We start from the raw sequence: 12,736 nt of genomic DNA, 5'->3' as shown, positions 1-12,736 counted from the left end.
AAAATTTTCAAAATTGTTGTTGGGTTTTGAAAAATTAATCAGGAAAAATTATTATTCATAGCAGTTAATCAATGCCCTAAATGGTAATACTTTTGGTCACCTTTATAACTGAATTTCCACAACTGTATCAAAATTAATCTGTACTGGTCTCTGAAGTATAGAATGCATAAACTGAAACAATGAAATGGCTTTTTAAAAATGATAATGGGGGGGGGCAACTAGGTGGCGCAGTGGATAAAGCACCGGCCCTGGATTCAGGAGTACCTGAGTTCAAATCCGGCCTCAGACACTTGACACTTTATTAGCTGTGTGACCATGGGCAAGTCACTTAACCCCAATTGCCCAGCAAAAAAAATTTTTTTTTTAATTAAAACAACAACAAAACAAAACAAGAGTATCTTATTAAAAAAATGATAATTCGGAAATATATTCAAATGAGGAATAGGTGCCAACCACCTTCTCAAAAGAAGTTCTTTCAGAAGCAATGTTGGTATGATAAAGGTTTTTTATTACATCCTTGAGAGAATGGGCACACATTATAGAAGAGTGGTATGTGCTTTGCCACAGCAAACCACTCTTTTTAATCCCTAATCCTACCACAAAGGTCCCTCCCCTCTTTGCCTCATTGGTTGAGTGCTAAGAGGTGTACAATCTTCCCAGAACGCCTCTTAGGTATTTCCCCTTAACATGTCCCCCCTCCCGTTACATACATCACATGCTTGAAAACCGTGGCAGTCTCTACCTTTGGGGTGTTATTGGCAGTTAATATGCATAAGCTAATTAAGCAAAAGCAGTAAAAACTGGCTTTAACCTTTGGCACACTTGCTAGACTACTAGCCTTGAAGTTCTCTTCTATATCTACTTTTAGGCACCTGCAAGACTGTCTTTTAGCCTTGAGGCCCTCTTTCTGCAATCCTCCTTTCTACCCAGATTCCCTCCCTATTTCATTTTCTGAGATACCAGCATTATTCTGGTATGACACTACCTCATTTCTCCCAATCCCTCCTTCTCCAATTATTAACAATGTTGTTGGGGGCAGCCAGGTGGTGCAGTGGATAAAGCAGTGGCCTTGGATTCAGGAGGACCTTAGTTCAAATCCAGACTCAGACACTTGACACTAGCTGTGTGGCCCTGGGCAAGTCACTTAACCCTCATTGCCCTGGGAAAAAAAAAATTAACAATGTTGTTTTTTCCCTAAATGAGAAGAGTCCACTATTTTAACAGGTTGCTCCTATATCCCACAACTGGATTAATGTTATTTCACAGGAAGTAACTCTTGAGTATATGTCTAAAAATTAATAGTGTTTTATGTAGGCATTATGCTTCTAATTTATTGTATTATGACATGAGAAGCAATGGCATAAGAAACTGTTATTAGTATAATTAAACTGTATCATTAGAAGGTTAACTCCACTTTCAGACTGAATGCTATAAACTGTATACTTTGCCTTAAGATGAATAATAACACAATTAGTGCTGGAGAAAGTTTTGGGGGGACTTCCCATGTCCTCTGGATCTTTAGCCTCAGTAAGGTCAAAAAAATCTTATTAGGTCTACAAAAGAAGAAGCTACAAGAATGTACAGGACTTCTTTTTCTGGTGTTGGTGGCCCAAATGAAGGAGCAGAAATGGCACCTCGCTAGGGGAAGGAAAAGAAGGAAGAGCAGGTCATCAGCCTTGGACCTCGGGTTGCAGAGGAAGAGAATGTGTTTGGTGTCTGTCATAGTTTTGCTTCCTTCAATGACACCTCTGTCCATGTGACTGATTTCTCTGGCAAAGAAACCATCTGCCGAGTGACTGGTGGGATGAAGGTCAAGTCTGACAGAGATGAATCTTCTCCCTATGCTGCTATGTTGGCCGCTCAGGATGTTGCCCAGAGATGTAAAGAACTAGGCATCACTGCCCTTCACATCAAACTTTGGGCCACAGCGGGAAATAGGACTAAGACACTTGGCCCTGGTGCACAGTCAGCCCTGAGAGCCCTGGCTGCTTCTGGAATGAAGATCGGGCAGATTGAGGATGTCACTCCAATCCCCTCTGACAGCACTTGCAGAAAGGGTGGTCTCCATGGTCGCCGTCTGTGAATATCGTTTGTTGGATTATTTTTGTCAATAAAAGTGTTTGCCTCTGGTATTCTCAAAAAAAAAAAAGATTGTACATGACTGAGGAGAGCTCTGAAATATTATGATGGGATGCCAAGTATAAAGAATTCTATTGCTTTTATTTTACTCTTCTGAATTTGTGATTATTACTTGTCTAAACTTCCTTATGCAAGTAACTAGGGAAATTAGTTCTTAAACTTACTACCTCATTACTCATTGGTTTAACAGTTATATATTCATGTAAAACATATATATACTCAAAGAGAAGAAAGAATAAAGATGTAATGTGATGTTTAAAAAAGTTTTCATTTTTTAATGGATTAGTAAACTTCACTTGAAGGCAGCTAGGTGGCATAGTGGATAGAGCTCTGGCATAGGAACTAGGAAGACTCATTCATCTTCATAATTTAAATCTAGACTCAAAAAGTTACTGGCTATGTGACACTGGGCAAATCACTTAACCTGGTTTGCCTCAATTCCTCAACTGTAAAATGAGCTGGAGAAGGAAATGGCAAACCACTCCAGTAAACTTGCCAAGAAAGGCCCAAATGTGGTCACAAAGAGTAGGACACAATTGAACAACAATGACAAGAAACTTCATTTTGGGGAAAAGCAACAAGATGAGACTATTTTTCCTTGAGAATTAGGATGTATATAATTGGCTTTCAAGTGTTTTCTATCTGCTATTAAGAATATACTGTCACCAATGCAATGGTACAGAAGAGTTCCAGGGAACTCATGATAGAAGAGGATCTCCAAATCCAAGAAAAAAAAAGAAAGAAAGAACTGTGGAGTATAGATGCTGATTGAACCATATTATTTCTTTTGTTTTGGGTGCTGTTGTTTTTTTTTTCTATTTTGAGGTTTTGCATCACTGCTCTGATTCTTTCTCTTGTAACAGGATTAATGCAGAAATAGGATTAATGTTATTATGTGTATATATATGTGTGTGTATATATATATCTATATGTATATGTATAGATATATATAGATATAACCTATATCAGATTACCTGCTGTCTAGGGGAGGGGGGGAGGGAGGGGAGGGAGGGAGGGAGAAAAATCTGAAATTGTAAAGCATGTATAAACAAAAGTTGAGAACTATCTTTACATGTAACGGAAAAAATAAAATATCTCAAAAAAAAATAAAAAATAAAAAAATAAAAAAAAAAAAGAATATACTGAAAGGATGATGGCGGAGGAAAGGCAGTGAGTTCCCAAACTCATGACAAGATCGCTCCAAAAAACATCCAAATAAGGTCACAGGAAAATGCCCAGAGCAGCAAAACTCACAGAAGAATGTGCTGAAATCATCTTCTAACCAAGAACGGCTTGGAAAGTCAGAAGGAGGGAGCTGCTGTGCTGATACAGGAGTCAGGCACAACCCCACAGTCACCCTGACAACAGATCCAGTCTCAGGAAGTCCTCACCAGAGAAAGAGACCCCCAGAGCCTCTGAATCAGCTGAAGCACCAGTGTCATCTGGAACTAAGCTCACAGTCTGGTGAGTGGGCTGAGCCCTGGGCAGGGGAGAGACTACAGGGGTTTATGCTGGTGCTAAGGCAGAACTTGGATTTTACACCCCTACTGAGAACCAGGTGGTAGGCTCCAGTAGAAGTGGCCCAGGTGGGGGAGGGGCACAGGCTCCTTGGAGCTAACAACCACAACACACAAAGCTGGTTGATTGGCAAGTTGGTCTGGGGTCATCTAGGACCAGGAAACAGGCCCGGCGAGAGAAGAACCTGATTCTCCTTAAATCATACCACCTGGGACTTCTTAAGCTTGGGATACTGCAGCCTGGAAACAGTACCCCACTTTAAGGAGCTAAAAGTCTAGTAAAAAAAAGGCAAGATGAGCCGACAGAGAAAGGTGAGGACCATAGAAAGTTTCTTCAGTAACAAGGAAGACCAAGGGACACCCTCAGAGGAAGATGTCAACATCAGGGCCCCTATATCTAAAGCTTCCAAGAAAAATATGAATTGGTCTCAGGCCATAGAGGTGCTCAAAAAGGACTTTGAAGATAAAATTAGAGAGGTAAAGGAAAAAATGGAAAGAGAAATGAGGGTGATGCAGGAAAGACATGAGAAAAAAGTCAACAGCTTGAAAAGTCAAATGGAAAAGGAGGTACAAAAGCTCTCTGATGAAAATAATTGCCTAAGAATTAGGATTGAACAAATGGAAGTCAGTGACTTTATGAGAAACCAAGACACAATGAAGTAAATCCAAATGAATAAAAAAATAGAGGGCAATGTGAAATATCTTCTGGGAAAAACTGCTGACCTGGAAAATAGGTCCAGGAGAGATCATTTGAAAATTATTGGTCTACCTGACAACCATGATCAAGGAAAGAACTTAGACACCATCTTCCAAGATATTCTCAGGGGAAATTGCCCTGAAATTCTAGAAGAAGAAGCTAAAATAGAAATTGAAAGAATCCACCAATCACCCCCAGAAAGAGATCCCAAAAAGAAAACTCCTAGCAATATTATAGCCAAATTCCAGAGCTCTCAGGTCAAGGAGAAAATATTGCAAGCTGCCAAAAAGAAGGAATGCAAGCACTGTGGAGCCTCAGTCAGGATAGCACAAGATGTAGCAGCTTCTACATTAAAGGACTGGAGGGCATGGAATATGATATTCAAAGGACAAAGGAAATGGGATTACAACCAAGAATCACCTACCCAGCAAAACGCAGCATTATCTTTCAGCAGAAAAATGGGACTTTAATGAAAAAGAAGACTTTAATATATTTGTGATGAAAAGACCTGAACTGAATGGCAAATTTGACTTTCAAATACAAGACCCTAGAGAACCATAAAAAAAAAAATTGGAGCTGGGGGACATACCTGGGATCGTACAGTGGGCGACTGTCTTGTGCCTGAGGCTGGGTTTTGGCTGGGATCCCCCTGGGTCCAGGGGTGATGATTTGTCCACTGTGTCACTTAACTAGATGATAAATCTTTAGGGTTAAATTGAGGGGTGAAGGGAATTCATTGGGGGAGGGGGGAAGGGCTGAAGTGAAATCCCACATGAAAGTAACAGGAAAAGGCTTATGGAGTGGGGGAAGAGATGGGAGAGGAGCAGGGCAGTAAATGAATTTTACACTCATCAGAAAAGGCTCAAAGATCTTAAACTCATCAGAGCTGCCTCAAGGAGCTGCCTCCACTGGGTGGAGTCATCTATTTAATCTGGGCAGTAAATGAGCCTAACACTCATTAAAATTGGCTCAAAGACCTCAATCTCATTAGAATTGGCTCAAGGAGGGACTAATGTACACACTCAATTGGGTAGAGTAATCTCTATAACCCTGCAGGAAAATAGGAGGGTGAGGGGATAAAGAGAGAGGGGCAAAGAAGGAAGGGCAGAGTGGGGGAGGGGACAGACAGAAGCAAATCCCTTTTGAAGAGTGATAGGATGAAAGAAGATGGATAATAGAATAAATATCATGGGGAAGGGAATAGGATGGAAGGGAAACAGTTAACAATAGTAATCATGAAAAAGGGAAAAGGGGGAAAAATTGTACAAAAATATTTATAGCAACTCTTGGTGGAGGCTAAGAATTGAGAATCAAGGGAATGTCCATCAATTGAGGAATGATGGAAAAAGCTGTGTTATATGATTGTAGTGGAATGGACTTGTGCTACAGGAAATGACAAACAGGATGATCCCTGAAAAACCTTGAAAGACTAATGAACATCGATGTATGGTGAAGTGAGCAGAGCTGAGAGGACATTGTGCTAAGTGACAGCAGTATTGTTCAATGAGTAATTGTGAATGACTTAGCTACTCTCAGCAGTACAATGATCCAGGACAATCCCAAGGAACTAATGAGGAAGCTTACTATTCACCCCTATAGAAAGAACTGATAAAAAGAACACTTGTGGATTGTACATATATAACCTGATTGTGATCTTGTGGAAGGGGGGAAGAAAGGGAGGGAGGGAGGGAGAAAAATTTAGAACTCTAAATCTTATGAAAATGAATGTTGGGGGCAGCTAGATGGCGCAGTGGTTAAGCACCGGCCCTGGATTCAGGAGTACCTGAGTTCAAATCCGGCCTCAGACACTTGACACTTACTAGCTGTGTGACCGTGGGCAAGTCACTTTACCCCCGTTGCCTGCAAAAAAAAAAAAAAAAAAAAAAAAAAAAAAAAAAAGAAAATGAATGTTGAAAACTACCCTTACATGTAAATGGAAAATAAAATAAACGTCTGTTGAAAGAAAAAAAAAGAATATACTGAAAGGACTAATGATAACTGTAATTGTATTAGTGGCTTTAGAATTTCAGCTGCTGCGCCAGTGAAAAACAACATAAAAAGCCTAGTCTTAATTTCTCATCGAAGCCGATATAATAAAAATGACAACACTTCCTAAATTAATTAACTTATTCAGTAGCATCAAAACCAATCAATCTACCAATCAAACTACCAAAAAATTACTTTATGGAGGTAGAAAGAATACCCAAATTTATCTAAAAGAACAAAAGGTCAAGAATATTGATAGAATAAATGTAAGAAATAGGGGTCTAGCAGTACTAGATTTCAAACTAAAGTCATTTCTTTACATTTGCAAGTTTTCACATTTGTGGTTTTGGTTATTAGTGGATTGGCTGTCAATAATTAAAAAGGAATTTTTGGAGATTCAGAGTGTACTGTGGAAAATAATAGACAATGCACCTATGTAAAGAAAATTTTAAAAAAATATCATCTCAAAGGCATAAATAGTGTATACCACTAATCTATGTTATCATTTACTACCATAAGTATATATATATATATAAATTTATTATAAATAGTTAATGTTTCAATGCGCTAAAAAACTATCAGCTACACACTTTTTGGGAACAGCTCCTCTTTTAGTCTACCATCCAGACTCAGTCATATGATTTTCTTCAGCAGCTATCTTTGAATCTTGTGTGAACTCTGTGAAGCAGCTGCTAAAGCTACACCAGGGGTTGAAAAGATTCTTCACAGTATATGATGTAATAATCTCTCATGTGGAAACTGCAACTTTTTTATGGGTGAAGTGTGTTGTTAAATATGATCCAAATTAATAAATAAAGGTTTGGGGTGGAACCTAGAGTTATTCAGGGGTTTTCACATTCTTGGGGTCCTGAACTCCTTGTCCCCATGAATGTCAAGGGACAACTGTATATTACAACGCTGTAATTATTAAAACAATTTGGTAGTGGGTAAGAAATAGAGAGGTTGGGGCAGCTAGATGGCGTAGTGGATAGAGCACTGGCCCTGGAGTCAGGAAGACCTGAGTTCAGACACTTAACACTTACTAGCTGTTTGACCCTGGGCAAGTCACTTAACCCCAATTGCCTCACTAAAAAAAAAAAAGAAAAAGAAAAGAAAAAAAAAAGAGAGAGGTTTATCAGTGGAACAGAGTAGGTACACAATATACAGGGAAAAAATGAGCACAGTAACCTAGTGTTTGATAAACGCAAAGTTCTTTTTTTTCCTTTTTTTAAAAAAAATAAACCCAAAGTTCTTAACTGTTGGAGCAAGAATCACCATGTTCCAAAATGAATGCCTAATATGGCAAAAAAATTGGAAATTAAGAAGGTGCCTACCTAGTGGGAACTGACTAAACAAATTATGGAAATGAATATAATGAAATATTGAGCCATTAAAAATTGATCCATGTGAGAAATAATTATTAATAATCAATATCTTGGGGGAGACCCAATGTTCACCCCTTCTTTTTTAGTCCTTTCTCTCCTTCCCCTCCACTCCACAGTCTAGTTTTCCTTGAAAGAAAGATTACATTGAATCTCCTCATCTGAGCCAAGTCCAACCCAACCTTACAAAGAATCTTGGGTAGAAACAGGTCTATTTATCTAGATGGCTGAAGGACTGTACTGTACCAAACCACACCTATGTGAAAACTATTATGCTCAGATCAAGTTGAGTGGAGGTCTACATTCTACATTCTTTCTCTGATATCATTCTTACCAAGGTTTGAGTGACCTAAGTCACATATCCCAAGACTTCATTTTAATTTAACACATCTCCAAATCACGTCAACCAATTAGATTTGATTGCTGTATGATGAACCTCCTATAGTTAGAAGGGTATATAAACTGTTATCCCACCACCACCATTAGGGGTCTTTGGTCTGAGAGAGACAACCAATGATCATTCTTTTATTGATAACCTGCTGGCCTATTAATAAAATTATTAGGTTACCCAAAAACTATGTCTCTCACATTTTTAATCATACCAAATGTACAGTTTCAGAAGAAACTGGAAAGATCTTTATGAACAGAAAAGCAGAATGAAATGAACAGAACAAGAACAATTTATATAACGTAATAAAGAAAAACAATTTTGAAAGATTTTAGAACTACAATAAATATAGTGATAAACCATGATTCTAGAGGAACTCAAATGAAACATGTTACCTACATCCTACCAGAGGTGAATAACTAAAATGCAGACTGACACATATTTTTGAACACAGCCAATGTAGGAATTTGTTTTGAGAAAAAAAATATATATATATATATATTTGTTATAAGAATTTTCATTATTTTTAAAAATTGTTCAGTAAGGGTGGATGTTGGGGAGAAATAATAAATACTTGTAAAAATGAATGAATAAAATTATTTTTTAAATCAATATATATTATCAACTCACTCCCTAGGTCGAAAATAGATATTCACTACCTCCAAATTAAAGTACAGTAAAGAAATTAAAGGCACTCTACAATCTGTTCCTAACTTATTTTTTCTTTCCTTCTCATTATTTTTGAACTCAAAACCTATACTCCAAGTATTCCCCCAACACACCTTTAAAATTTTGTCTTCTGTTCATGTCATTCTCCCATTCTGGAAATCCATTCGCGCACTCAAATATTGCCTATTCTTAAATGTATAGCTCCAATTACATAGAATCAGTTTCTCTAAAGCACATTAAGTCTCAAGCCTCTTTAAAATAGAAAAATCTGTGCTTGAGAAAAAACAATTTTAACAGTCTCCACAATCTAGGATACCAAGAGCCTCCAAAAGACAAAAACTTTATGAAAAATGCCTAACTCAAACTCACTCAACACTGCCCCCCCCACCCCCCCACACACATCCTACCACACTCCCACTAGCAAGGCTATACAAGCTAACCAAACTCATAGGCTTGCAATAGACTGCCACTCAAGCCTCCTCTCTCCTCCTAGTGCCTCAGAGATGCCAACTCTAAATGGAAGAAATTTGTTCAAGCCACAATAGCCAACACCACGGAAACATTCTGTATTTGGCCAGTGGAAGAAAGAAGTATAGGTCCAGAATCTGTGATAAAAATAGAGCTCATCTCTACACCTGAACCCACCCAATTTCCAGTGCTGAGGAGATACAAACTCTAAATGACAAATCTGCTTAGACTGCAGTAGTAGCAGCATAGTAGTGCTCCATGCCACTGAGTCAAAGAAGTGAGGCACAGAGAGCATGAGGACAGGACATATGTGTGTAGAGGAAACTGGAAATTCACTAAATTTGAGGGAAAGAGCCCAGCATCCACCTGGTTCCAGTTTTGTCCTCCCAGCAGTCACTTGGGGCAGAGACCAGGGCTGTTGATCCACAAATTGCCCAGCATAGGAAGAGGTTGAGATGCTTTGGGATCTAGCATCAGGGAAACTGTCATCAGAGGGGAGAAAATCAAAAAGAGAACAGGAGAAAATGAAGAAAAAAACAAAAAAAAATCTCAGGAGGAAGAAAATGACCTTGAATATAAAAAGATAACCTGAAAGAAAAGGCATTAACAGAAGAAAATAATGGCCTCTAGTTCTAGTACATGAGTTTAGTCATCTATCTATCTATCTATCTATCTATCTATCTATCTATCTATCTATCTATCTATCTATAGTACAAAATAAACAAAAATGACTGAATACCTGATGAGGCAGGGGACACAGAAGATTTCGAGAAGAGTACGGAACCACGGAATGCTGTTCCTAAGTAGTTTAAAAAAAGAAATTAGAGAATCATTAGAGCAGAATTTATGGGCTACATAGTGGACATAATTGGTAGAATGGAAAAACTTTAGTCTCTAATGCTAAGTCTCACAAAAGAAACATAAGAGAGGGGTAGCTAGGTGGCACAGTGGATAGAGCACCAGCCCTGGATTCAGGAGGACTTGAGTTCAAATCTGACCTCAGACACTTGACACTTACTAGCTGTGTGACCCTGGGCAAGTCACTTAACCCCAATTGCCTCACCAAAAAACAAAACAAACAAAAAAAAGAAACATAAGAGAAAACAACTCATTAGGAATGCAAATACACAGGAGTGAAGAACAATAAGGAGGAAGAGAAGATAAAAGCAGTAACATTTTTTAAAAGCATGCTTTCCATACAAGCAAAACATACTGATCTCAAAGACAGGAAGCATAAAGACAACTTAAAAATTATAGGTCTCCTAAAAGACATGAGAAGTCCTAAATAGCACAATTCAGGAAATACAAGAAATACTGTCCAGAACTTCTATACAGGAAAGCAAAGTGTCAAAAGAATCTAAACACTGTCTCCAGGAAAAAAAAAATCCAAGGCTACAAACTCCAAGATATATCGTGGTTAAATTTTAAAATTACTTTGAGAAATGACAGATTCTTTAAGAGACCAGGAGAAAGACTTTCAAATAGAAAGGAAAGGAAATTTAAGTAACAAAAGATTCTTCTACAGCATCTAGAAAACATAGGAAATGATGGAATAATGTATTCTGAAGAGCAATGGAGATCAATATGCAGTCCAAGGGTGACTTATCCTGCAAATCTGAACCCAACTATATGTTAAAAAAGATGGGCTTCAAAAACAAAGAGGCATTTGAAACATTAATAGAAATAAAACCAGACCAGAAAAGATTATTTGCTTCACAAATACCCTAAGTAACAGAAATATAAGAGCAAACTAGTAGAACAACCAGGGACAAAAACAACAAAATAATTACAAAGGTCATTAAGAGATTCCTTTTAGGGGCAGCTAGGTGGCGCAGTGGATAGAGCACCGGTCCTGGAGTCAGCCGTACCTGAGTTCAACTCCGGCCTCAGACACTTAACACTTACTAGCTGTGTGACCCTGGGCAAGTCACTTAACCCCAATTTCCTCACCCAAAAAAAAAAAAAAGAGATTCCTTTTGAAATGTACATAAAGAAACAAGGGTGAAAGTAGAAATCAAATAGAAGTAAGGGTAGAGAAACAGGCCACAGGCATCATGGACTAGCCTCTACAACATCCTATCTATATGTGCATCAATCTTTTTTGTGTGACTAAATTACAAAATGGGAGGCTAAATATAAACAAGGAAGGAAAGATACAGGATAATACGATGTGCCTTTATCAAGTCAAAGGTTAATAATGAAGGGGAAGTAACTCCTGTGTCTCTTGGGAAAAAAAGACTAAAGGAGAAGAGGTCAAAGAAAAGAAGGGATTAAAACAGGGAAAAGAAAGAAGAAATGTTGTTTAAATGGTGGGAGGGGGATACCACTGATGAATGTTCTTATGGGTGAAGAGAGATATTCTATCAGAAGAGATGAAGACCTTAAAATGATTATTATCTACAGGGATTTGCTGCCTATAGAGACCATTCATCTTGTCTTAGGAAAAAGGGAATTAAAGCTCCTGAGAGCAACTTGACACACATAAGAGTGGAAGGGTATGGACCCAGGGAAGATTGAGTCAAATAGGAGGGGAGAATGGCTAAGAAGAGGGTAAAGGACAGTAATGAACTGAATAATCAAGGACAATGGAAGAATCCTACCAAAAAGTAATATCCTCTCTATTACCTGAAGGAATTGGTATTTTTGTAAGAGTGAGGCACAAGAGAAAAAAATGGGGACAGCTCAAGATGGCAAAAACAAAATGATTTTAAGAGAGAATCCCAAAAAGGTATGTTAAAAGTTTTAATTCCATCAAGAACACAAACAATAAAGAACTAAATAAGTATAAGGGCCACAAATCAAAGAAGATAATTCTAGAATAGACAGAAAGGGAAGATAAATAACAAAGAGAGTAGGGGAAAGAAAAAGGAGCAGACAATAAAAATTTTAAAAAATAACCAACATATAAACAAAAGTTGAGAACTATCTTTACATGTAACGGAAAAAATAAAATATCTCATTAAAAAAAAAATAACCAACAAAAACAAACTCAAGAGAAGCAGAGGAAGGGGAATTCTACATTAATACTATATAATTAAGAGGCAAAAAAGAAAACAAGATTTAAATAGATAAGAAGACAGGAAAGAAAAAAATTAGCAAAACTTCAAAGGGTAAAGGGTAACAAATGGGAAGGGGGTAGAGCTCAAAGTTGAGGGAAAGAGCCAGTGTCAAGAGGGTCATATGAAGAAAGATTAAGCTAAAATAACCGAAGAGGCACAGTACTATTTTTATAACAGAAGGGAAAAAAATCTTTACTTAAAAAAAAAAGAGACAATGGGGGAGGGGACAGACAGAAGCAAATCCCTTTTGAAGAGTAACAGGATGAAAGAAGAGGAATAATAGAATAAATATTATGGGGAAGGGAATATGATGGAAGGGAAACAACAATAGTAATCATGAAAAAGAGAAAAGGGGGGGAAATTGTACAAAAAATATTTGTAGCAACTCTTGGTGGAGGCTAAGAATTGAGAATCAAGGGAATGTCCATCAA

At 37.8% G+C, this 12,736-nt stretch overlaps 1 protein-coding gene and 1 pseudogene across 5 annotated transcripts in view; one reads left to right on the top strand and one right to left on the bottom strand.

The window, feature by feature from the left end:
* The window catches only part of ZBTB21 (zinc finger and BTB domain containing 21), a 58,004-nt gene that overhangs the window by 28,699 nt on the left and 16,569 nt on the right, over positions 1-12,736 (bottom strand). For 3 of the 5 annotated variants that reach the window (XM_043995682.1, XM_043995683.1, XM_043995685.1), the window contains one exon: positions 9,986-10,045. The exons of the other annotated variants lie outside the window; for them this stretch is intronic. The gene's annotated coding sequence lies outside the window, so the exon portion shown is untranslated. The remainder of the gene's footprint in view (positions 1-9,985; positions 10,046-12,736) is intronic. 5 annotated transcript variants of the gene reach the window in all.
* LOC122749355 lies at positions 1,628-2,083 on the top strand (annotated as a pseudogene).

The sequence above is a fragment of the Dromiciops gliroides genome, chromosome 3 (assembly GCF_019393635.1).
Source record: "Dromiciops gliroides isolate mDroGli1 chromosome 3, mDroGli1.pri, whole genome shotgun sequence".
Taxonomy (NCBI): domain Eukaryota; kingdom Metazoa; phylum Chordata; class Mammalia; order Microbiotheria; family Microbiotheriidae; genus Dromiciops; species Dromiciops gliroides.
The sequence above is the reverse complement of the archived record's forward strand: the minus strand, read 5'-3'. Positions and strand labels throughout refer to the sequence as shown.